Source organism: Cetorhinus maximus, chromosome 12 (genome assembly GCF_964194155.1).
Source record: "Cetorhinus maximus chromosome 12, sCetMax3.hap1.1, whole genome shotgun sequence".
Classification (NCBI taxonomy): domain Eukaryota; kingdom Metazoa; phylum Chordata; class Chondrichthyes; order Lamniformes; family Cetorhinidae; genus Cetorhinus; species Cetorhinus maximus.
This window is the reverse complement of record NC_135890.1, coordinates 11,536,869-11,563,179: the sequence shown is the minus strand read 5'-3', so window position 1 is coordinate 11,563,179 and position 26,311 is coordinate 11,536,869. Positions and strand designations below refer to the sequence as shown.

At 42.6% G+C, this 26,311-nt stretch overlaps 1 protein-coding gene across 10 annotated transcripts in view; it reads right to left on the bottom strand.

Annotated features, from left to right (window-relative positions):
• The window catches only part of celf2 (cugbp, Elav-like family member 2), a 726,013-nt gene that overhangs the window by 297,442 nt on the left and 402,260 nt on the right, over positions 1–26,311 (bottom strand). The gene's annotated exons all lie outside the window — the stretch shown is intronic.

Below are 26,311 nucleotides of genomic sequence, written 5' to 3'. Positions count from 1 at the left end.
GCAATGCAGTGGCAGTAAATTGTTTATATAGTGAATAATGTACAGCTGCTGGCTGGTTTGGGGCTCATGTGCTGCTAAAGAAACCCTCAAGATTCAGGGATCGGACAGAGTTTAATATTTCATCTCCGAACATCCTTTATTTTTGTATATATCATTAGATTAATTTTGTTTTGCTAAGCATCTTTCATATGAGAGCATTAAACATGAAATTATTGGAGTTTGTAACAAAGGCAATGTAATAGTCGTGGGGACCTTAATCTTCATAAAGGCTGGACCAATCAAATTGGCAAAGGTGGCAGGGAGGATGAGTTTCTAGAAGGCCTGTGTTTCCTGGAGCAATATGTTGTGGAATCAACTAAGGGTGAAGCTATTTTAGATATAGTATTGTGCCATGAGGCAGGGTTAATTAGTAACGTCATAGTAAAAGATCTACTGGGAAATAGTGATCATAATGCAATTGAATTCCATGTTAAGTTTGAAAATGATATACTCCAATCACAAACAAGAATCTCAAACTTAAACAAAGCCAATTACATAGATTTGAGGGGAGAGCTGACTAAAGTTGATTGGGTCAATAGGCTAAAATGTGTGGGCATAAATAAACAAAACATTTAAAGAAACAATTCAAAATGTGCAACAAAAATACATTCCACTGAAACACAAAAACTCAGCAGGATGGATCCAACCATGGCTTACTAAGAAGGTTAAAGATAGAATTAGATTAAAAGGAGAAGCTTCTAATGTTGCAAAGAATAGTAAGTCTGAGGATTGGGAGTGTTACATGATAAATTGATTAATGGACAGGAAGCAGAGAACTGGCATAAATGGGGCATTTTAAATTGGCAGGCTGTGACTAGTGGAGTGCCACAAGGATCAGTATTGGGGCCTCAGCTATTTACAATCTATATTAATGACTCAGACGAAGAGACAGAGAGCCATGTATCTAAGCTTACTGACAGTAAAAAGATAGGTGGGAATGAAAGCTGTGAGGAGGACAGAAAGAGGCTGCAAAGAGTTATAGACAGGTTAAGTGAGTGGGCAACAAGATGGCAGATGGAATATAAAGTGGGAAAGTGTGAGGTTATTCACTTTGGTTGCAATAGAAAAGCAGGTTTTTTTTTAAACACATGAAACTTGTAAATGCTGATGTCCAGAAAGACTTGGGGGTACTCGTACAGGAAACACAAAAACGTTAGCATGCAGGTACGGCAAACAATTAGGAAAGCAAATAGCATGTTGACCTTTATTGTAAGGGGAGTCTTGCTACAATTGTTCAGGGCTTTGGTGAGACCACACCAAGAATACTGTGTGCAGTTTTGTTCTCCATTTTACAAAAGGATATACTTGCATTGGATGTAGTACAGTGACGGTTCACTAGGCTGGTCCCTGCGATAAGAAGGTTGTCTTATGAGAGGCTGAGTAAATTGGGTCTATATTCTCTGCAGTTTAGATGAATGAGAGCTGATCTTACTGAAACATCCAATATTCTGAAGGGGCTTGACAGAGTAGATACTGACAGTTTGTTTCCCCTGGCTGGGGAGTCTTGAAGAAGGGGGCACAGTTTCAGGATAAGAGGCTGATCATATAGGGCTGAGATTAGGAGAAATTTCGTCACTCACAGGGTTGTGAATATGTTTAAGGTTGAGATCAGCAGTTTTTTCATCTCTCAGGAGATAAAAGGGTGTGGGAAGCAGGCAAAAAAGTGGAGCTGAAACCCAAGATCAGCCATGATCATACTGAATGGCGGAGCAGGCTCGACAGACTGTATGGTCTTCTACTGCTCCTATTTCTTAGGTTCTGAGAGACAGTCAAGTGAGGTCCTGCCCAGCTGCTTTGAAGAGAAAGCAGTTGTCCAGGCCATCATTTGACCCTCTCCTAACATCCCCAACACAGATGAATTGGCCTTTCGTTTGAGATATTGCAGGTACAGACTGCATTTGCCTACTTAACAGTCACTGCACTAAAAAGCAATTGACTGGGGTCTTTCGAAATGTATTGGAAATTGAGGGGGAGAAAAAGACAAAATTGGTCCACCAGGATCGCCCAGATGTTTCAATGATGGGGCGATGTGCTATATAAATGAAAACATTTCTGTTTTCTTCTCCAAGTAGAAGTTACTTAGGTCACATAATTTGTAGTAGGGCTGGTAGCTTGAGAGGAAGTGGACAAGAGAGACAAAGAACAAGAAGTCTTCAAGACCAGAGGATTATTTATGGGTGGGTGAGGGGGCAACCCTCGGGTTCTAAAAGAGATAGCTGCAGAGATAGTGGATATAATAGCTGTGATTTTCCAAAATTCTTTAGATTCAGGAATGGTCCCACTAGATTGGAAGTTGGCAAATGCTACACCAATTTTCAAGAAAGGAGCAAGAGAGAAAGCAGTGAGTTACAGTCCAGTTAGCCTAACGTCAGTTGTTGGGAAAACGCTGAAATCTGTTATTAAGGAAGTCTTAACAATGCACTTAGAAAATTATAGTATGATTAGAACAAGTCAACATGGTTTTACTAAAGGGGAATCCTGTTTGACAAATTTATTGGAGAGTTTTGAGGATGCAACTAGTAGAGTAGATAAAGGGGAACCAGTAGATGTAGTTTTGCCTTGATTTCCAAAAGGCATTCGATACGGTACCGCACAAAATGTTACTAAGCAAAATAAAGGCTCAAGGAGGTGGGGGTAATATATTATCAGGAAGAGAGGATTGGTTCAAGATCAGCCATGATCGTATTGAATGGCGGAGCAGGCTTGGAGGGCCGTGTGGTCTACTCCTGCTCCCATTTCATATGTTATGTGGGGCAACAAACACCCATGCTACATTACGTGCAGTTCAAATACACAGAGATCAAGCTGAAGTAGAAGCTGTAGAGTGCCCAAACTAGACAGCACATGGAGCAGAGCATTGCTGTGCTGGTCACCATCAGTGTTCAGAAGAGAATCCAAACCCTTGAGGGAGTACAGTGGAGGCCAATGGGGATGACCTTATAAGATAGGACACTTCACCTATATATAGAGAGAGCTTTACGGAACTACTCAATAGGGTAACCAAAGTCAACATGAAACAGTACCTATGCCAGAGCAGCAGACTCTAAATGGCAGATTCAGGACAAGCATCTTGCAGAATTCCTTTTAGAATGAAGGGGATTAACAGGTTGAAGGACAGGGTAGTTAAGGCCAGGGTATCAGACTTTTTAAAGAATCAACTAGATGCTGTGATCAGATGATAGTAGAGTTGATATTCTACAGGGACGACATCAAGTGAGACAAACACCTTCTTCCATCTGAACTGAACTTACGAGTTTGCAATAGGCAAGTTGCAAAAAAGGATAAGAAAATAAGTGCACTTAATACAAATAAACAGACGAGCAAGAGAGGTGAGATTCAACTTTGAATTTGCAGTCCTGACAATAGCCTGAGAGATTCACGAGTGTCGATAAAACAGAAGGTCAGGTCACCTTCAGTGACTCAGTGCGTAAAAGCTCCAAGTGGTGTAGGTCTAAGTCACAGAAAGAAGCTCGAATCCTGATTTGTGCACAGTTAACTTATCTTTTTATTATTGCAAAAAAAGGAGACATGTTGCTGAAGCTTTTTGTCTTGCCCTCATCAGAACAAATGCAAGAATGCCAAATTTCAAATAATCTGAGCAAGGAAAAGAAGGATTGGTTGGAAAATCAGTTATGATCGGGCAAGGCATTGCCATGGAGAAAGCAATGGGGAATTATAGACTTGGATCTTTTTATTTTGCTAAATAATAAATAACGTTAGGTCCACAATAGTTCTCTAAACTTTTGTTTCAAGATCCTTGTCCTCGTTTTAAATCCCTCCAATGATCTCAATGATCATTTTCAGCGGTCCCTACCAGGCCACACTACACTTTTGCCTAGATTATTGCTTGTTCCATACCCCTCTCTGATGCATTATCAGCGTCTCTATGCCCTAAAGTACTCTCCCTAAACCACTGAGCCTTCAATTGCCTCCCAGAAATTATCTTTGCCGTGTCAGCCATGGCTCAGTTAGCATTCTTGCCTCTGAGTCACAAGGTTCTGAGTTCAAGTCTCACTCCAGGAGCTGAGCACAAGACTCGATGCTGACACTCCAGTACAGTACTGAGGGGGTGCCATCTTTCAGGTAAGACATCAAAGACAAGTAAGACCCCATCTGCCTGCATAGGTGAATGTAAAAGCTACCGAAAAGGGGCATGGGAGTTCTCCCCAGTGGCCTGGCCAATGTTTGTTGCTCATTCAATGTCATACAAACTGACGATCCTGGTTATTCTTACATTGCTATTTGAGAGAGTTTGATGTGCACAAATTGGCTGCTGCATTACTTACATTACAACAGTGGCTACACTTCAAAAAGTACTGCACTGGCTGTGAAGTGCTTTAAAGCGTCTGATGGACATGAAAGGCGCTATATAAACGCAGGTCTTTCTTTTCTAAAAATCATCCAGCTCCTCAAATTTTCCTTCCTTTCTCTTTGTTCAATGCTCATACTTTTCAGATGTACTAAACACTCTGGAATAGATTTTCAACTGATTATAAAACCACTGCTTCCGCTGCGGTCATGAAAATCCAACAATTTCTATATTGAGCGACTAATCGACACTGCCGGTTTTAGGCCTAAGAGACAAGCTGAAAATCTAGCCCTTTGTTCCTTTTACATAAAGAGAGCAGTTAAACAAACGTATGTTATTATGTTTATTACAAAGTGAACTTTGGCTTGCCATGTGCCACACAAATCAGTGCTTGCTTTGTTGGAATTAAGGGAGGCCAAGAGAAGGATCTTACTTGGTTTTCAACAGCTCAATGGAAAGATGTCATTAAGCCAAGCTATGGCTCTGCTGAAAGTCAGCGGAGGAGATACGTAGCCCTCTTTGGTTCTGATTTGCCTCCTTTTCAAAGGAAGAACTATATGTTCCATCCCCCGCTTCAAAGAAAGTTTCTCAAGACAAACTCAATTCATCATTGCTTCACTTAATAACGTTTAAGTGGCTATAGTCATTGAATCCAATAGTCCTCGGCAGAGACTGAAGACCTCTTTTATCAGAGGAATCAAAGCCAGCTGTGAATAGAAACCAAATGGTTCAGGACATCAAGCCTGGATAATGCTGCCAGGAAGGAGCATGGGTCAAGGATCCTGACCACAATAAAGGACTCTTTAGGTCTGTTGCAATAGTACATCAGGGATTGGTTTACGTTTGATGTCAACTTATACCTAATATCTTCACAGTATAAGAGAGCAACAAAATATGATGGATTAGATTCAGAATAACAAAATAATAATAAACACTTAATGACGTTTTACATTTAATGGGAGCAGGGATAGAGTAATGATAAAGACTTGCAGAGTTAATCAGTGAAAGAATAGTGTAGTACACAGTGGCAGAAGTGTGTACCATCTACAAAATGCACCATGGCAACTCACCAAAGCTTCTTCCACAGCATCTTCCAAACCCATGATCTCTACCACCTAGAAGGACAAGAGCAGCTAGTGCATGAAAACACCACTATCTGCAAGTTCTCCTCCAAATCAAACACCATCCTAATTTGGAAATATATTGCCATTCCTTCACTGTCCCTAGGTCAAAATCCCAGAGCTCCCTCCCTAACAACAGTGCAGACCACAGAGGTTCAAGAAGGCAGCTCACCGCCACCTTCTCAAGGGTAATTAGGGATGGGCAATAAATGCTGGCCTAGTCAGCAATATTCACATCGTAGGAACAAATCAAAGAAAAAGTTAATGAGAGAAGGGTTACTATTATTAACTATACTAGCTCTACTGTCAATATTGGGAGATGGATTGGTGTTGTTGATGTGACAAAAATAGTTTTTAAGTAGTTTTTTTCCTACTCTTATCTTTTAGTGAAGATGATGACTCCTGCTGGTCCATAGCTCCACAGGCCCTGAACATACAAATTAGGAGCAGGATTAGGCCATTCGGTCCTTCAAGCCTGCTCCGTCATTTGACAAGATCATGATTGCCCTGACTGTGACCTCTACTTTCCTGTCTACCCCTGATTACCCTATACGAACATACAAATTAGGAGTGCAATTGGCCTATGCCTGAGAGCAGGAAAGGACTTGCAGCAGATCAGCACCTTATTTTATAGTGCGCCTGGTTTTATTTTCTACTGAAGTTATTGGAAAAGGAAATCAGGCATGGTGGATAAAATGAGTGGCAATTTGCTTCGAGCCCAATCCACACTTCTGCCAATGACTATTTAATCTCCCACACCCCACCCCCCACCCCAATGGCTAGTTTCCCCTCATGTAGGTTGTGAATCTCCACAACGTCATGGTCGATTTACACTGCCCCGCGATTGGCTTTTCACAAATGACATCTCGCCCTTAGCCTCCCCATTAATCTTTAATAACTTGCTGGATTTGCACATGGATTACCCATTAAACTCAAAATTAAGAGCAGACAGACAGTGTTAAATCAGCATGATAGTTGTAACATAACACACCAATTAAACTCTTTTGCCCAGAATGTGAACAATTTTATATGTTACACAGGGACATAGCAACATAGGACTTAGGAACAGGAGTAGGTCATTGGGGCCTTCGAGCCTGCTCCCCCATTCAATGAGGTCATGGCTGATCTGGTGGTGGTCACAATTCCACTTTCCTGTCTGCCCCCCACCCCCGTAACACTTGACTTCCTTGTCTATCAAAAATCTATCTAACTCAACCTTAAATAAATTTAATGACCCAGCTTCTGCTGCTTTCGGGGGAAGAAAATTCTACAGACTTTACGATGCTCAGAAAAAAATTTCTCCTCATCTCCATCTTATTCTTAAGATGTGTCCCCCAGTTCTCATCTTCCCCGCGAGAGGAAACGTCCTCCCGTTATCCACCTAATCAAGTCCCCTCAGAATCTTACATGTTTCAATGAGATCACCTCTCATTTTTTTAAACTAACGGGTTCAACCTTTCCTCATAGGATAAGCCCTTCATCGCAGGAACAAATCACATGAACCTCCTCCGGACTGCTTCCAATTATATCCTTTTTCAAATAAAGAGGCCAAAAACTGTACACTATACTCCAGAGTGGTCTCACAAAGGCCCTGTACAGCTGAAGTAAAACTTTTCCTACTTTTATGTCCCATTCCATTTGCAATAAATGCAAACATTCCATTTGCCTTCCTAATCACTTACTGTACTGCATACTAACTTCTTGTGATTCATGAATCAGGACACCCAGATCCCTGTGTACCACCGGGTCTTCAATCTCTCTCCGTTTAAACAGTATACTGCTTTTCTATTCTTCCTGCCAAAGTGAACATTTTCCCACATTATACTCCATCTGCCAATTTTTTCCCCCACTCACTTAACCTATCTATATCCCTTTGTTGACTCTTTACCTCCTTTTGACAACTTTCTTACCTACCTTGGTGTCGTCATCAAATTTAGCTGCCATACATTTGGTCGTTTCATCCAAGTCATTGATATACATTGTGGTAAATAGTTGAGGCCCCCGGCACTGATCCCTGTGGTACTCCGCAGCATGTCAACCTAAAAAAGTCTCGTTTATCCCTACTTTCTGCTTCCCGTTAGCTAACCAATCCTTTATCCGTGCTGATATATTACCCCTTACATCACGAGCTCTTAACCTGTGTAGTAACCTTCGATGTAGCACCTTATCACATGTCTTTGGGAAGTCCAAGTGCACCACATTTACCGGTTCCACTTTATCCACCTTGCTTATTACTTCTCATAAAACTCTAATAAATTAGTGAAACACTATTTCCCTTTCACAAAACCATGTTGACTTTGCCTGATCCATTATAATTTTCTATGTACCTTGTTTTACCCTCCTTAATAATGGATTCCAGCTATTTCCCCATGACAGATGTTAGGCTACTGGTGTTACATTTGCTATTTTCCAATCTACTGGGGCCTTTCCAGACTTTAAGGAATTTCGAAGGATTATAAATGCCTCTACTACTTCTGCAGCCACTTCTTTCAAGACTCTAAGTGTTCAATCTCACTCTTGCATCTATTCAATTTTTAGAAATTAAAAACAAAATTAAGTTTTTTTTCTTTCATTTTCCTTTTGTCTCTTTCACACACTCTCTCTCACACTTTATTCCCTCTCTTTCTGTATGCTGATTTGACTCTAATCTACTCTTCCCTTTCACCAGTTGCTGGTTTCTTTCTTAATCCCTAGAGCTCATTGGTTAAGGTGGTACACTTTTGGTCCCAGCATTCACCGAGATCCCAGGTGTCCACTGCCCTTGCTGTGCCAATACCAGCTCTCACTTCCCGCAAACTGAGCAGAAACCGGCCCATTATTCCAAAATGAAAAATGAGTCAGACTTTCACAGTCTTCCTCTCATAGCCTCCTGGAACGGCCACGTTGTGTGGCCTTGGCAACAGGATAGATCCCTGTTCAAAACAAGAAAGCAGTAGAAGAGTGGTTTGAAAGCTTCCATCATTGCCTGTTAACCCATAGCAAAATTAGACACAGACACAAGTCTGATCCAATGCATTGTCATTCAGTGACCCCTTCCTTGACTGACTGTCGATCCACGTGTACAGTGGATATCCACTCCCAATAGTAGCAGATTCCTGGCTGTCTTCTGATATGTGCAGTCTGTTTCCAAGCCCTTTTATATAATTTTGCTCCATAAACAATGAATAAACATTATAGTCTCTAACAGTTTAAAGTTAAATGCTCGCTCAATTAAAATTTATTTCTGACTGATTTTCTATTAGGCAATCCAATGATTTTAACTGTGTAGCCATGCCAACAACTTGCAATTCACTTGATTTATCATTTAGCCAGACTTTTATGTCTACTGTTTCCTATTGACGTGCATCTTTATCATTTCATACATCATTCTTTATTGTTCCAGTATATTGGCACTATATGCTATTTCACTGTAACAATATGAAATAGGTCTCACTAACCTGAACTGCCAACTGAAGAAAGACAGCAGGCAGGCAATTTAAATAGGCAAAGGCCCCGTTAAGGGCCATTTTACAAGGCTGACAGCATTTTGCCGATGGCGAATCAACCCCAGCGCGTGAGGAGGCTGCCAACAACAGCCTGGGGAAGGGGGAAGGAAGGAAGGAAGGAGCCTGGGCAGGGAAGACAACCCCGCGACTCCAACGATTTCCTCGTAGAGGTTTCCCCCCCCTCCCCCATCATCCACAAACTTTATTTTTCTTCAGCCTACCTGTGGAATGCAACAGGTTTCCAGACTGCCTTAGCAGGGTCAAAATCCTGGAAATCGCCCCCCACCCCCAAACAGCACTGTGGGTGTACCCACACCACATGGACTGCAGCGATTTAAGAAGGCAGCTCACCACCACCACCACCTTCTCAAGGGCAATCAGGGAGGAGCGGCCACTTAATTGGTTGCTACCCATAAAATTGAGGGGGAAAGCCCGGCCCTTGTGCACCGTCAACCTGCTTTTCTGGCCATTGTCGGACCACCCACCTGATTGGCGAAATTCTGCCCTATGTTTTCAGATGAAGTCACCAAAAGACAGCATGTGATGAGAAAATGGAGGTGGCCAAGGATAGACCCACAGAGGATATCTGAGGTAATGGTGCGAGAGTGGGGAGAGGAACCACTGCATGTGATTCTCAGGCTATGATCTTACAGAGTACTGTCCCCTAACACACACTATCAACTGGCACTGAAATGATTCATTCCAAAATCCTGCAGACTCACCTTTCTGTTTCCCGTGAGCTTCCGCACATTACTTTGCATTTATTTTGCTTAATCAAATTTCTTGGCTATTGTCTAGTGCAAAAATGGACCTGCAAACTTCAAAAGTAGCAGCCAGACTTTGGAGTCCACAGGTACAGAATTTGGAAATGCCAAACCCAAGACAAAGCTGTCCCTCTAAATTACCACTTGGCACCCGAGAAACTCAAGAGGCAAAAATGAAACAAAACGATAGCCACAGTGCAACCAATGCCCCAGCTTTTTCCATCAAAGACCAGTCATAAATGCACCTGCAAAACCAAAAAAAATTGCTCACATCTTGCTAATTTTCTTCCTGAAGACCCTCAGGTACAGTTCCACTGACATTGTCAATCTTCAAGTAGATTACTTGAGTGGCCATTCATCATATATTCTCCTGATATGTGTGAGTGACTATCACAAGAGTGACATTCCAACCCTGTCATTACACAGTGCTCACAGAAGCTGGAGTCACTGGCGCGTAGGAATTGTGCTGCATTTTTCTCTTTCCCAGCCTAGAGACACTGAGGCCATTGTCGTGATCCTCATCATTGGCCTAGTTGAAATAACTAGACCCAGCACAGACCAGTGGTCAAAGCTGCGACTGCCCTGGTTTGTATAGTTCAGAACTGCACTGGGTGCATTAGAGACTGCATAGAGTGACAGCATTAATCCCGGTAATTCCCCTGTCCGGAGACAGCACACCTCTAGGTGACTGGCATTGATTTTTACACCCATAATTTGTGTTGTGTGACTATCCTCCACTCTCTGTTTTTTTCTGGAGAAAAAAACCCAATTTGTATTATGCAACTATCCTCACTCGCTACATTTCACCATGTTTTTATTAGGAGGAGTCATTGCAGTTTAGGTCATGAGTTCTGTTTCCTCTCAAAGAGAATGTTTAAGTAGACTCTGTAGACTGTTGTGGTGCATTGTTTGGACTCACTATGCTGAGTAAATAGACTTTATTTGCTTTGCAATTTGCTGAATAAAAATGTTTGTTTGTTGTAAAATAGACTTGTTTGTGGCAAGTCCTGGCATATGTTACGCCCTGTGACATATACCACGACTCAGCGCAAACAGTCTGTGATGTCAATAAACACTGTGCACTTTGCTGAATCTGCCTTTGAGGGAGCCTGGAAACAGATTTGAAGCTACTTCTGAGTTTCAGTTTCCAGTCAAATTTTCATATTTACAGAGTCTGACTCACATAGCAGAGTGACAGAATCATAAGCCAAAACATCAGAGAATGATTTCTTTTTCTTTTTTTTTAATTCATTCACGGGATGTGCGCTTCGCTGGCTATGCCAGTATTTATTGCCCATCCCAAATTGCCCTTGAGAAGGTGGCGGTGAGCTGCCTTCTTGAACCGCTGCAGTCCCGTGTGGTGTAGGTACAACCACAGTGCTGTTAGGGAGGGAGCTACAGGATTTTGACCCAGCGACAGTGACGGAACAGCCGATATATTTCCAAGTCAGGATGGTGAGTGGCTTGGAGGGGAGTGGTGGTGGTTTCCAGGTGGTGGTGTTCCCATGTGTCTGCTGCCCTTGTCCTTCCAGATGGTAGCAATTGTGGGTTTGGAAGGTGCTGTCTAATGTTAAAGCAGAGAAGGAGGCCATTTAGCTCGTTGTGCTTCGAGAGCGTGGTTCAACTAATCTCATTTCTCAGCTCTTTTCCTACAGCCCTGTAAATTTTCCTCTTGCAAGCGCTTACCCAATTCTCTTTTGAAAGTTACTGTTGAATCTGCTCCCAACACCCTTTCAGGCATCACATTCCAGGTTACAACAACTCAGTGCATAACAAAAATCTCATCTTGCCTTTGATTCTTTTGCCAATTATTTAACATCCTTGTCCTCTTGTTACTGACATTTTTGTTACTGGAAACAGTTTCTCCTTTTTTATCCTAGCAAAACCTTCATGATTTTGAGTTGAAAGAAAAAAAATTGCATTAATATAGTTCCTTACTTAACCTCAGGATACCCCAAAGCGCTTTACAGACAATGAATAGACCCCAGAAAAACACTGTCGAGCCTGCTTCTGAATAAACGATATGGACTTATGGTGCAAGTATCACCCACCTCCAGCCCTCTGAATTAAAACAGTGCCGACATAAAAACAGCTCAGGAAAAATCTCACATCTCACACCCGATGTAAAAATGATCCTGAGTTTAATTAAAGCAATAATTCAGGAAGTAAAATCTTAAATTCTAAATGAAACATCATTGCATTTAGACATCAGGCGCCACAATATTGGCAATATGTGAGGGTGTCTTGTTGAAACCATCCTTCCATCTGTATTAAATAGAGAGTAGGAAGACTATAAAGCACTCAGGATGTGTTACGTCTTCTAGCTCCCAGAAGCTTGAAACAATCACACTTTTAGACTCAAAATATTGGAGCTTTATCAAGTGCATTTCTTTCAGCTCTCCATGTGGCTGGTGGACTGAAACATTGTTGCTCGGCACCTGACTGCAGTGAAGCCATAAATGTGACACCGAATGGTACACTCTCATTAACAATTAGTTCCTAACTGTTTATGAATAATATAACAATATAACAGGATGTTACCAGAATAGCAGTGATATTAAACTTGCACCATGAATTCTGCACTTCACTGATCTTCAAATGAAAATGCCATTTTAATCACTGTGCGCTTATTCTATGCAGATAATTTTGCAAAGCTCTTCGCTGTTGGCACAGTCACGCTAGGCAGAAGCGAGGATCAGAGAATTGGTTCCCCGATTCTCATATCCAGAGGCCCTGTGCCCTGAGCAGAACCTAAGCTACTCCTTACATCTCAGCAGCATCTCAATGTGGCAGAGAGGGAACATGTGGCGCTTGAGGGGGGGGGCGCTTAAAAGTTATTCACCTCACTGACAAATTCAGAGTGAAGCGCTGCAACTTATAATCATCGAAAAGACGCCAGTCATTCCAGCACGAGTCAAAAACTTCCCCCGATTACTTGGTGCCTTTTGCCAGAACACAATTAAGCCGTATGAATACCCTTCAAACTGATCCCTGGCCTGCGCTGAGTCAGCTGACCTCAACTGCAGCAGAGGTGGGAGTGTCAATGTTTGTTTGTGTTCCAGGATGTAACATGTTCTCAGGGTTCAGGAGGGCTTTATCAACGCTCGCGCTAAGCCCCCCCTCCCGCCAGCACTGAATCCACTGTGGAACTGAGCCACATCCATTATAAAGGTTCCATCTCCTGAATGGGCCTAAGTTGATTTATTTCAAGGTGTCAGCTTTGGCTCAGTGAGTAGCACTCTTGCCTCTTGAGTCTGAAGATTGTGGGTTCAAACCACACTCCAGATACCCAAATGCAAAATCCAGCCTGACACTCCAAGGCAGTACTGAGGGAATGCTGCACTGTCAGAGGTACTGTCTCTCGGACATGACAATAAACCGAGGCCCCATCTGTCATTTTGGGCGGATGTAAAATATCCTACGGCACGAGTGAAAGAGGAGCGGGGGAATTCTCCCCCAGCTTCCTGGCTAATATTCCTCCTTCAACCAGCATCACTAAGAAACAGAGATAAAAACAAAAAAACTACTGCGGATGCTGGAAATCCAAAACAAAAACAGAATTACCTGGAAAAACTCAGCAGGTCCAGCAGCATTGGTTCTGTTGAAGGGTCGTGAGGACTCGAAACGTCGACTCTTTTCTTCTCCACCGATGCTGCCAGACCTGCTGAGTTTTTCCAGGTAATTCTGTTTTTGTTTTGTCACTAAGAAACAGATTAGCTGGCCATTTACTGTTCAGCTGTTTGTGGGATTTTACTCTGTGTGGGTTGGCTGCTGCATTTACAAGATCACAACAGTGATTGTTCTTCAAAATAAATGATATTCACATCAATGTGACAAAATGCTAATCCTTGTGCGAGTGTGTGTTGGGAATGAAAGCTTGTGACGATTAATCCTTTACAATGTGTACTCCCAATGAAGCCCAGACACATCGCTGTGCTGCTGCTTCAAACAGCAGTGGCACTCTGCTTCCAATGCATGTACATTTGAGTCCAGTTTCGGTGCTTCAGAATCAGCCAGCTAGTTACTTTAGTCAAGTGGTGCTAGGAAAAGTGCACCTGATCGAGAATACAAGGGCTACAATCTCCTCTTTTAAGCACCTAGAACAAAATCATTAACACCCCCAAGTAAGGTGTCACCACGGAAAATAAATGTCCTCCATTATGGATGTTCGGTGTTGCTGTATAGTCAGTTAAAAGCTCTCCATGTGGCTCTATTTACATATTAAACTGTTGTCAATGTTTGGGCAAAGGATTACATTATTTGTATAGAATGTTTAGAAGGTGTCCGATGTAAGGGAACACAATGTGCTACGAACAGAGGAGAAACATCCTCTGTGGTCAATTAGTAAGTAAACTATCACTGCAATATAAGCTGAGACTTCCCCTCTGCTGCCTAAAGACTCCCTTGCTAAATAACCAACAATCATCATCAAACAAAAGAGAAACCTAGAGGACAATGCACTGTTAATTACCAGATATTTAAACATGAGCAACAAAGGCTGAAGAAAAAGGTGGTACAGTAAGACGACAAGGATGCATGGAGTGGGGAATAACTATTCAGCCCTTACTCCTTACACAGACAATGTACTATAACGTTCAGAGAACTGTAAATCTTTACATTCCCACACTTTGAATCTTTTTCGGGTAAGTTCTGCATAAATGGACATGAAAGGTCCCACTGTACAATTTTGGATGAGAGTAGTGGAGCTCTCCTGTTGTCTTGGCCAATATTTAATCCTTCAACCAACTTCGCCAAAATGGATTATCTGGTCATTATCCCATTGCTGTCTGTGGGAGTTTGCTGTGTGCAAATTGGCTGCCACATTTCCTACATTACAACAGTGATTACCTCAGAGCTTTTGAAGTGCAGTCAAAGGTGCAATATAAATGAATGTTCTCTGTTTTTAATATTTCCTAATCCCCAAAGATTATCAAACAAAGGCTTCAGAATATTTATCTACCCTCCCCTCCCCAAGTCCCCCTCATTCTATAGATAACTCCAACCTCCTCCGGCCGAAGCAGTAAAGCAATCATCATCATGTCTTGTCTGGCACTCGGGTAAGCCAAACAGCGGTGTGCTCTTTTCTGGATGCTCAGCAAGGGAACTAAGCATTACAGTGCAATTAGTCTATAACTAAACAGGAGAGTGTACCTTCAATCAGAGTATGACCACAGACTCTGCAGGCAATGCAGTTACTAGAGGAATGATTCACTGGGCCCTCCTTCGTGATGCTGATTTAAAGGATCAATGACTGTAGTAGATGTTGCTTCATCTCACAAATAAACTCCTCTCTCCCTGTCAGGAAAGGGAATAGCCAGGAGACAAATTACAGTCTTTGCTTCCAGCTGAATTCAAAAGCCTCTTCTCCGAGGAATTGGCAATTCCTCATGACTTGAGGCAGTCAATGACTCGATAGCTCAGATAGAAGTGGGTCACAGCACTGACAGCTCCTGCCACCCCTTGAAACGCAACTCATTTCTGCTCTGGTGACTGCAATCACTTAGGCGGCAGACATTTTGGATTAACTCTTGCCGGAGTTGCACTGACTGCCGTCTACCCTCATGGCTGCATCTGAAAGTGTAGCTTCACGTATGAACCTACACAGTGAGCTGCAGGAAAGTCGCCAAGTTTAAGGCAGGTTTGGGGCACAACTGGTGGTGTGGGAGGGTGGATTATGGTTATGCTAGGTTTCCCACCCAATTTGGACTGCTAGGTTTTTCGGTGGGGGGGGGGGGGGGGGGGGCGTGGGGGATTGGGATTCGGCCCTCTTTAATTCTGATATCAAGAAAAGAGAGGGGCCTGGTAGGACGCCACCATCTACTGGAACTCCTAAAAAGTTCTGCTTCTAATATCTCCAGCATATTAAACATCTGCATGAAGATGTACATTAGAGTGTCGGGTGGCAGCAATAGAGCTCACCAACTTTGAAAAGACTAAAGTCCTAACGGCAGCTGATCATGAAGCAATCTGTTGGCCCTAAGGAGAGTGTTCCTTCGAGGATGGGCCCACGTCTTCTCCACTCTGGAGTTCTTCGACCAGACTAATGGCACATGGGGATTTGAAAGCAGCAATTTCCTAGCCCACCCACCTTTCCATATGTAGCGTGCAGCTACATCAATATTAACTTAAGCACCTACCCACTTATTTTAATTGCCTAATCCCTGGAGTTTCTGGCAGGATCAGGCCCAGTGTGGGGGTAGGGTGCGAAGTGGGGGGGGTGGGAAGCCTGCTCTGCCATGGTTATGTTGCATTGCGGATTTTCAGGCCAATATTTTTAACTGTGGCGGATTAGGGGTCATAATAGCTGAGATTCATCTTGTTCTCACCTGATGCCAAAATGCAGCAGAGGTAATAAGTGATCAGACAAGGGAGGTCAAGCTAATTTTCTTTTCCTTGCCTTGCTTCAGCACCTGCTTACTTCCTCTTCTCCCACCCTTAATGCCTCTACCTTTCAAATATTAATTTCCCATTGCAGTCCTATTCCTTAAATGTTTTGTGTTTTGGATGCTTGGAAGAACTAGTTCAAAGATCTTACTGCTCTCTGGTCTTAATGGATGCCAGCAAAAATACCCCCATGTTACACAGTGCTGGATGACGCTCATGCACTGGAAATTGGTGACTATGCAATGCTCAGGAACTACAGTCTCTATCCCATTAAATGCCCACCTCAATAAGGTGCTCCCTGCTCTCTGTCCTTGGAGGTTGAAGGATCAAAGTTAATCCAGCAATGCCTCACAGCTCATCTTGCTCACACTTCACAGCCACACTCTTCCATCCCTCTGTACCACCTGTGACGTTTCCTACATTACAACAGTGACTACACTTCAAAAGTATTTTATTGGCTGCCAGGTGCTCTAGGACATCCTAAGGTTGTGAAAGGTGTCATGTAAATGCAAGTTCTTTCTTTCCTAACTTACTACAAGGCTTGGGTGCCATTTATTAAAAGCAGGAACATCCCTTGACCAGGTAACAAAGATATCGTAGAATACTGTTGCATTCCAAATGCTGCTCCAACTGAGATCAGCTGATACTTAACAAAACAGAAGGCCAACCTTGTGGTCCTTTGGCGAGAGTGGATCATCAACCACGTCAGGGAATTACTTAGCCATTGAACTATCAGTGAATTTTCTCAGCAGTGACGTGCTGGATCAGATCTGCATGTGGTGCCAATGGATTTGACTGTACTGAGAGCTTCAGGACAAGGTTTATTGTATATCAGATGGACGATAGCTCTTAAATTCAGCTGAGGCTCACAAAAGAGGATGGTGGAGCTTTAAACTGCTAAGTATATCCAAGCAGGATATATTAGTCTTCGAAAACAAGTAACAAAACTCTCTGCCTTCTATCTGCATTACTGTCACTTTAGCCATTCATAAAATGTCATTGCCAGCTGAGTGCTTTGCCTAATTCTCCAGCTCTCCTCTCCTAAAGATGCCAATATGTATCAGCTTGTCAGAAAGGTATAATAATTTTCATAATGTTATTGGAATTTATTGTAGAGTAATAGTGGTGGGTGTGTGTGTGTGTGTGTGTGTGTGCGTGCGCACGGTGTGTGTGTGTCTGTGAGACTTTATTGATGTATCAAAAGATAAGCTAGGTTTGAAATGCTAAATAGGTAAACATGGGGGAAGTTTTAGAATGTGAGGTGTAAAGGGAACGTTTGCATTTTTAAATAAACCAGACTAGCTTGAATTCAAAAGAGGGGGTGAAATGTTCCACCTAGCCAGGAGAAGTTAAGAAACAGTGTGTTTATTTTTCCCAAAGGTTACTGGTAAAATTGGTACTATGATAGATTTTTATTATTAGAGAGGTAAAGTCCAAAGACATAGTGAAACAATGGGAATTTGCATTCAAAGGGGAAATCTGTATAAAGGAAATGAGGTTGTGTGTAGGAGAGAAGGCATCCTAAGATCTAACAAGCATGAAAAGCCTCCAGCATCTAAGACTCAAGCTGCTGGAAAAAAGAAACTGAAGTTAAGAAAACTCACTTTGAATTCAACTGTCAGGGAACCAGGTTACTTTACCTGGGTTTTTAAAATCTGTGTGTTTTACTGTTGCCTTAACAGAGATGTCCCACAGGGGTCTGTGCTGGGGCCTTAATTTTTTTATGATTGACATCAATGACTTAAATGAGGGGAGTGAAGACATGGTAGCTAAATTTGCAGATGACACAAAGATAAGTAGGAAAGGATGTTGTGAAGAGGACAAGAGGAGGCTGCAGATGGATATAGATAGGTTGAGTGAATGGGAAAAGATCTGGCAAATGGAGTTTAATGTGGGAAAATGTGAAATTCACTTTGGCAGGAAGAACAAAAAAGTAGAGTATTACTTAAACAGAGAACGGCTGCACAATTCTGAGCTGCAGAGGGATCTAGGTGTTCTAGTACATGAGTCACAAAAAGTTAGTATGCAGGTACAGCAAGTAATTAAGAAAGCTAATGGAATGCTATCCTTTCTTATGAGAGGGACTAAACATAAAAGTAAGGATAAAAGCAAAGAACTGCGGATGCTGGAAATCCAAAACAAAAACAAAAATACCTGGAAAAACTCAGCAGGTCTGGCAGCATCGGTGGAGAGGAACACAGTTGACGTTTCGAGTCTGCACGACCCTTCAACAGAACTAATTAAAAATAGAGAAGGGGTGAAATATAAGCTGGCCAGCTTATATTTCACCCCTTCTCTATTTTTAATTCTGTTGAAGAGTCATGAGGACTCGAAACGGCAACTGTGCTCCTCTCCACCGATGCTGCCAGACCTGCTGAGTTTTTCCAGGTATTTTTGTCTTTGTATAAAAGTAAGGATGTTGTGCTTCAGTTATACAGGGCATTAGTGAGACCGCACCTCGAATACTGTGTGCAGTTTTGGTCTCTTTATTCAAGGAAGGATGTGAATGCGTTGGAGGCGGTTCAGAGGAGGTTTACTAGACTGATACCTGGAATGAGTGGGTTGTCTTATGAGGAAAGGTTGGACAGACTGGGCTTGTTTCCACTGGAGTTCAGAAGAGCGAGGGGTGATTTGATTGAAGTATACAAGGTCCTGAATAGCCTTGGCAAGGTGGACGTTGAAAGGATGTTTCCTCTTCTGGGTGAGTCCAGAACTAGGGGGCACTGTTTTAAAATTCCCTATCAGAAACTTACCCACTTGGCACTAGTACAGTGCAAACTGACTCTAAAAACTCTGCTAAAAATCAGAGACTGTAATTAAACTCAATTCCATCGATAATTTTCACATGGTTTGACATCTATGGCATTTCTTTTGAGAAAATGTAAAAGCCGGTGCGTGTACTCCCACAATACAGTTATATTTTTGCTGTATAGCTTGAAAACTGTAATTCCAATGGGTGACAAGATCACAATCCGAAACATTTTAGGACTGATATGCCTAGGTGACCCAGCACAACTTTCACATTTAGTACAGTTAACATATTACCAGAAATTTTTAGTCATGAAAGAGAAACTTGTATTTCTATCGTGCTTTTCTTAACCAGAAGTCTCAAAGCACTTTAGAGTCAATAAAGTGCTTTTGAAGTGTAGTCACTATTGTAATGTAGGAAATGCAGCAGCCAATTTGTTCACAGCAAACTCCCACAAATAACAATGCGATACTTGACCAGATAATCTATTTTTTTGGGGATGTTGATTGAGGAATTTATTGGACAGGGGACCAGGGATACCCTCCTGCCACACACACACACACACACCACGCCCCCCCCCACCCCCGCCAATTCTTCTTTGAAATCGTGCCATGGCATCTTTTTTTATCAACCCAAGGGGTAAGTGGGGCCTCCGTTTAATGTCTTATCCAAAAGATGGCACTTCCAACAATGCAGGACTCCCTCAGTACTGCACTGGAGCGTCAGTCTTGATTTTTGTGTTCACGCCCTGGAGTGGGACTTGAACCCGGAACCATGTGACAGAGGAAAGTGCGCTACCAACTGAACCATGGCTGACAGGCAAAAGAAAAACAGGAAAGCAAAATGCAGACACTGCTGTCAAGCCACATGCCTCAGCTGGTAAGCAGTTATACTTCTTTGGAAAAAAGGTCAAAAGGTGTTCAAAATCATGAGAGGTCTGGACAGAGTAGATGGGGAGAAACTGCTCCCACTGGAGGAAGGGCCAAGAGGGCACAGGTTTAAAAGTAATCGACAAAAGAAGCAATGGGAACATACGGAGAAACCTCTTCACGCATCGAATGGTTAAGTTCTGGAATGCGCTGCCTAAGAGTGGGGCGGGGGCAGGTTCAATCAAGGCACTCAAGAGAGAATTGGATTAGTATTTGAAAAGGAAGAATATGCAGGGTTACGGAGAGAAGACGGGGGAATGGCATGAGGTGAATTGGCCATTCAGAAAGCCAGTGCAGACACAATGGGCTCAATGGCCTCCTGTTCTGTAGCAATTCTGTGATTTTGTGAAATTAAGAACTTCTGATTGGAAACACAAGTGAAAGGGACGTGAACATTCAATGCTCACACAGAAAGATACCACATCCTCAGGGCATCATAAAACGCTTCACAACCAATACATCACTTTTGAATTGCAGTGGCTGTTGTTTGGGAGGAAAATTTAAGACACCACAAAATAACAATTAAAAATTAAATCAAAGGAGAACACACTCATATCCAAAAGCAACCTAAGCGCAGTGCTCAAGTCACAATTATGTGGTAATAAAGTCTAATTATGTGCTGGCTCTCTGGCATAGATAAGGCCATAAGTATGAGAGCAACTCCTTTTTAATAAACTCAATTTGAGATCTAGAAATGAACAAGGCCTCCAAGTGCCTCGGCTTTTGCATTAAGCTTATTTGTAATCCAGTGTTCAACGGTAAAGGAATCGCTTTTTTTCTCCCGAGTTATAACCTTTTTATTAATATATACGCACTTGGAGCAGAGAAATGTTGTGAGAGAAATGAAGGACATTGAATTCAAAGGCCTAATTAGAAACATGTAGCAAACCCCTTCTTGTGGAATGACTGTCTTCTCCAGCCTGACTGACAGATGTCAGATACGGTCTTAAGGCATTGTTTTAGAAATGGGGACACTCTGGCCAACGCAAAATGCGAATAGTAATGTACTAATTGTACCCCCAAACCCCCACCAACAAATATCAACCTGTATTATAAAAGACCATTTAGAACAAAGCACCTGGGTTTGCTTGCTGATATCTATAGTACATTTATGTCCGGATGCCAATATAAATGTGATAAAAGGTTGTCGACCTGAAATGTTAACTCAGTTTCTCTCTCCACAGATGTTGAGGGTTTTTCAGCATTTTCACTTTCTATTTTAGATTTCCAGCATCTGCAGTATTTTGCTTTTGTAAATCCAGGCCGAGCCAGGCTATTTGACCATATTTAGATATACAGTACGTGTCTGAATGGCAATGAAATGAGGCCATGCAACGTCTGCCAGTTGACTAGAATCTTCCTCGAACTGTTTGGTATGACAGGGATTGATAAGTGAATGTATGGGTCCTTCCAAGTTTTAGGAATGTTAGGCTCGTAGTTGTACAGAAAAGGACCAGTCTGCAAGTGTCAATTTTGTTTTGTTATATTTCAGGGAGATATGCACTCCAACGAGCTGTCTCCCCATCCTAGAATCAGCAGACACAGAGAGTACTGCTTGGGAAAGCACACAACAACAACTTGTAGTTATAAAGTGCCTTTAATGCAATAAAATGCCTCAAGGCTCTTCAGTGGTGTTATAAAGCAGAATTTGACATCCAGTCACATAAGGAGATATTGGAACATGAGAAATTAGAATTGTGTCCATTTGGCCCCCAACTCCACCATTCAATAAGATCATGGCTGATCTTCTACTTCAACTCCATCTTCTTAGCCTTTGAATATTTTTAAGGCAGAGGTAGATAAATTCTTGATAAGCAAAGGGGGTGAAAGGTTTTTGGGCGGTAGGTGGGAATGTGGAGTTGAGGTTACATTCAGATCAGCTATGACCTAATTGAATGGCGGAGCAGGCTCGAGGGGCCGAGTGGCCTACTCCTGCTCCAAACTTGTATGTCCGTATGTGCGTATTTCTGACATTGCCCCATAGCCCTTAATGCACTGAGTGTAATTAGATGGAAAAACATTTGGCCAAAGAGATAAATCTTAAGGAGCACCTTAAAAGAGAAAGGGGAGGTAGAGAAGCAGAGGTTTAAGGAGGGTATCCCAGGGTTCAGTGCCTTGAGAACAGAAGGCGCAATGGTAGAATGATTAAAATCAGGGATGCTCGAGAGGTCACACACTTGTAAAGTTTATGCGCTGCACTAATTATTCTATTAACAAACAGTTAATAACCTAGAAAATTTGTGATAACAGAATATATGCTATGGTTAGAGTGATGTGTCTGGAATAGTGTCTCATAACATTTTTCATTCAAAAGCTTGCGTTTATAGTTTGGGATTTAGTGCTTATCACACTCGCTAAAATAAGATTACCCTAAAAATATATACTGCAATGACATTATTTTGCTTCACCAGGGTATTATGTGCTGTTGTTGCAATTTTTTTATTCAAGTGTCTATCAGTCATGTCATCTGGCCTGAACTAGCAGCTTATTACAAGTAGAATAAGAAAATACAAAACCGCCACAATTCTATTCAGAAAGGTAAAAAGTCTTCTTCTACTGGAAGTACATTGAATTACATTCTCAGAGAATGGCTTCTGTTAAGATTGCGATTCTCCTTCTCCACCAATACCTCTTGTTCAGTAGCTGCCTTGCTCCTGCATGTAGTCATTGAATCACGTAAGCCAAGAGATACCCCAAGAACTATGTTTTAACCAACTCAATATTCCCTCATTTGAGGCATTTTGGAGAGTAAATATCTTCAACAGGGATGTGATTCCTATTTCTGGGGTATCATCCTTCTGACTCCCACAATCGTTCTTGGATTTGCAATAGCTTGCTGGGCAAGGGCAGATGGCATGATTAATTTGCATATGAATAAAAAATATTAGCAATGAGGAAGGACAAACATGAAGCACTTTGCGCACTTCCAGCTTTTTTTTAAGCTTACAGAGTCTGGGCATAACAATTAACAATAAATTTGAAAATCTTACATGGAGAAACTCAAAAAAATGACTTAATTTGGAATGTGTGGTGTGTCAGATATTGTCAGGACAAGGAGTTCTTCCTTTGGGCAATACTGGAAGGGGCCTTCAATTATTTCCAATCCCTTGGCCTGCTGAAACCTTTCCGTCATCCGTCCCTCAGGAGGGCATGGAGTAAAGTTTGTGTCTGTCATCTTCCATGGCCCCAGAGGCACTGGCTTCTGAATGCAATGAACTTCCTATCCCAGGCTGTTTCAGCTCCTAATTAACCTTCCTGATTAAAGTAATTAGCGCTGGCTTGCTCACGAATGACTACCTCAGCAACATGCACCACGCTCTCCTCTAAAGTTCTAGGTATAAATATTAATGATCACACGCCAAGCATCTCTGTATCTTATCCTCTGTAGTGCCGTAATGCATTGCCAAACTCAACTGTCTGATAATGATCATAAATCTAACAATATTATGGTCTAATGAAGTGTTCAGACTCTTGCCCTATTCTCTCACCTTCCCGACTTTGCATACATTTCCTAATATACAATTTATTAAGTATTATGGCAGCACAATGCCTCTTTTCTTAGTTATATCGGGGACTGAGGCAGCATGGTCATGTGGGAACATGTGGCACAACACAACACAACAAGTAGACAGTGAGCAAACCACACATACTGCGGCACAAATATTAGTTTTCCAGTAGAGAGTCTGGAGAAAATCATGTTTTAAAACTGAGCAATTCCTTCATGTCTAATAACAATGCTTCCCTTCTGCTTCACTCAGACCTTGTGACTGAGAGAGCTTTTAAAAATATATGTGCTTGAAACTGTACTTTGGAGCTAGCAGCTCCTTTACAAGTGGACAGATGTTGACAGCGCCAATCCTTTCCAAAAAGGAACACTTTGAAGTACAGTCTCTGCCAGAAATGGCTGGCACATTTGATACATTATAAGTGGCGCCTCTATAATTGATTCTAATGGTGATGGGAAAAATTCAGCAGCATTTGTCCGATATAGGTGAGTGCCTGTGATAAGCGTGAATGGTGTAGGCGATGGGGACTTTATTTCATTACAGCTTTCAAAAATTAATTTCACCTGGTTTGTGCTAAGTTAGTTGATCTCAGCTGGGTGTGGGGGTGGTGGAAGGGAGCAGGAGTGGGGAGCAGCAGGGAGAGATGCAAGTAGGGAGGGGGAGGGGGTGAGAATGTAGGGATGAGAAGTGGGTTAGAGCAGCAGGAAAGTTAAGGAGCGAGGAGAGGAGCAAGCAAGGAGGATGGGAGAATGGGCAGGGGAAAGTGACCAGAGAGGTGGAGAGGGGAAGGGAGATAGAGCAGACAGGGGGTTGGAAGGGGGGATTCAGTGTCCCCGATGGCTGGGAAAGGAGGACGAAACCAGTGTTCCTCCTAATCATTGCTACCCAAATGACATCTGCTGGAAAATGGATACGTGCCAACAATGGGTAAGGTTGTCATCTGCCTCCTGACAATCCTGAGTTGATCTCCCACCAAGGCAGTTTCCCAATTTGAATTACATTTTAAAAAAATCTGCAGATAAAAAAACTGGAATCAACAAAAAGGAATAAATCCGGCTGGTTCACTCTGGGTAAGGTTTGGTCTTATTGCGACACTAAGATGGTTGACTTACAAGCCACTCAGTTGGATCATAAAGACGCTCAAGAAAAGTCAGCCCGGTTTGCCATTGCACCGAGAATGGATCTAAAAAACAGTAATGAAAATTGGGCTGATTCTATAATGAGCTGCTCCCAGGTTTATACCCAGTGGGCAAGTTGAAAACTGACCCCAAGTTGGTGATATAACAGTGGGGAGGTTAAAGAAATAATCAACGAATTACTTCACAGCTTCATCGTGCACTTATGATAAAATTTAAATGCAAAACAATTTTGTTTTTAATTTGGAAAGCGTAGCGATAGTTACTTGTATTCAAGTTTATTGGACAGGAATTGCATGGTTAGAAGGGGGGATTTATGAACTGTGATGAGACAGGTCTGACTTATCTTAACAATCCGATCCATGCTCTCCGGGAGAGCTTTGTGAATATGATAAGATTATTTAGCGCTGAATGTTTTAAGAGGAAGATAAAAGAGTGTTGGATCTCCAGCCAGCAAGCTGTGAGTCCGAGTCCCTAGGCCGCCTGTCACTCACGATGACTTGCTTCAGTTGGGTGAGCTCAGCCAGACTGGCAGATGTAGCACTGGGTGGAAGCGAGGTTTATTTAATCTCGGCAGAGAGAGACGGGCGAAATGACAATGTCCGAGCCACCTCAGCCATCCCTTCGCACCGCCCCCCACCTCTCCATCCCTCCCCAAACAACGCCTCCTGCTGTTTCAGGGAAGAACAGCACCGAGTGGGAGGGGTGTCTCGCAGCCGCAGACCGTGCAGCGCAATGGTGAAAATCATTGGGGGGGGGGGGGCGGTTGTGTGGGGGATGGGAAAGAACAAGGTGGGGGGCGGTGGAGGAGGCTAGATGTAGGGGATTTCCGAATAACATCTCAAAAATAAAGCACAAGAGGACAAGATATTTCATGTTATCTGCTGAAAGTGAAGCAAGCTCAAATGTGCAACGTGAAAACAGATACATCTTTTGACTTTTATCACTTTTATCTACAATATATTTGCTATAAGCCAGGCAAAAATAAGAGAGAGAGATGCAACAGAGCTAAACAGCAGCCAAACTTGACACCACAGTGCTGGGTGAAATGATAACAGCAGCCATCTGGTAACAAGCAATAGAGCAGATTGATAGGGACATTATTGTCAACCTAAATTGATTCTTTAACCTGACGTTCTGCGCTTAATGGGGAAAGCGCAAATAAATCTCCCACCTAATGCCACAAGCACATTTTGTTCTCAGGAATACTTCAGCAATTATCAACACGATATCAAGCAGGGGAAGGCAGGGCACAAACTGGCATAATGAAGAATCTCTTTAACGAACGCGTTGCGAGTTTCTTTTTACAAAGGTATTTCAGAGAAAACAGAGGGATTGGGAAGGGGGGGGTCAGGGTTGGGGGAGGGGTGGAAATGGGCAGAAAAGGAGGTGGAAGAGGCAGCGTTAGACACAAAGTGTACCAACAGCTCCATTGTTCTGATGTCCCGTCGGCAGGAGGGAGGGAGATGTATTCGGGCTCTCCACTGCCTGTCAGGACCTTAAACAAAAGGGCCGCATTTTTTTTCAAACCCGGCTCCACCAGTTCCCCTAACACTTCCTCCACTTCCCGACCGTATCCAGTGTCCTCGGCCTTACAGTCCAGCACAGATAGTGGAGTGGCGGGTTCCAATCGAACCTTGACGGTTGGGAAAAACTCAAAAGCCCAACTCAGCCCGCAGACACTCTTTCAGTCCGCACAGTGCTCAGCAATTTCCACTTCAGAGGAGAGGACCGCAAAACACACAATTATTTCCGACTATTCTGCCCAGGCACAAGCCAGAAACAAAAAGCACACAGCGTATACAGAAACAAGCCTCGTAGCACAGCGTTTAAACCGGGTTAGAACGCAACATTGTGCACAGACACACACACACACACACACACACACG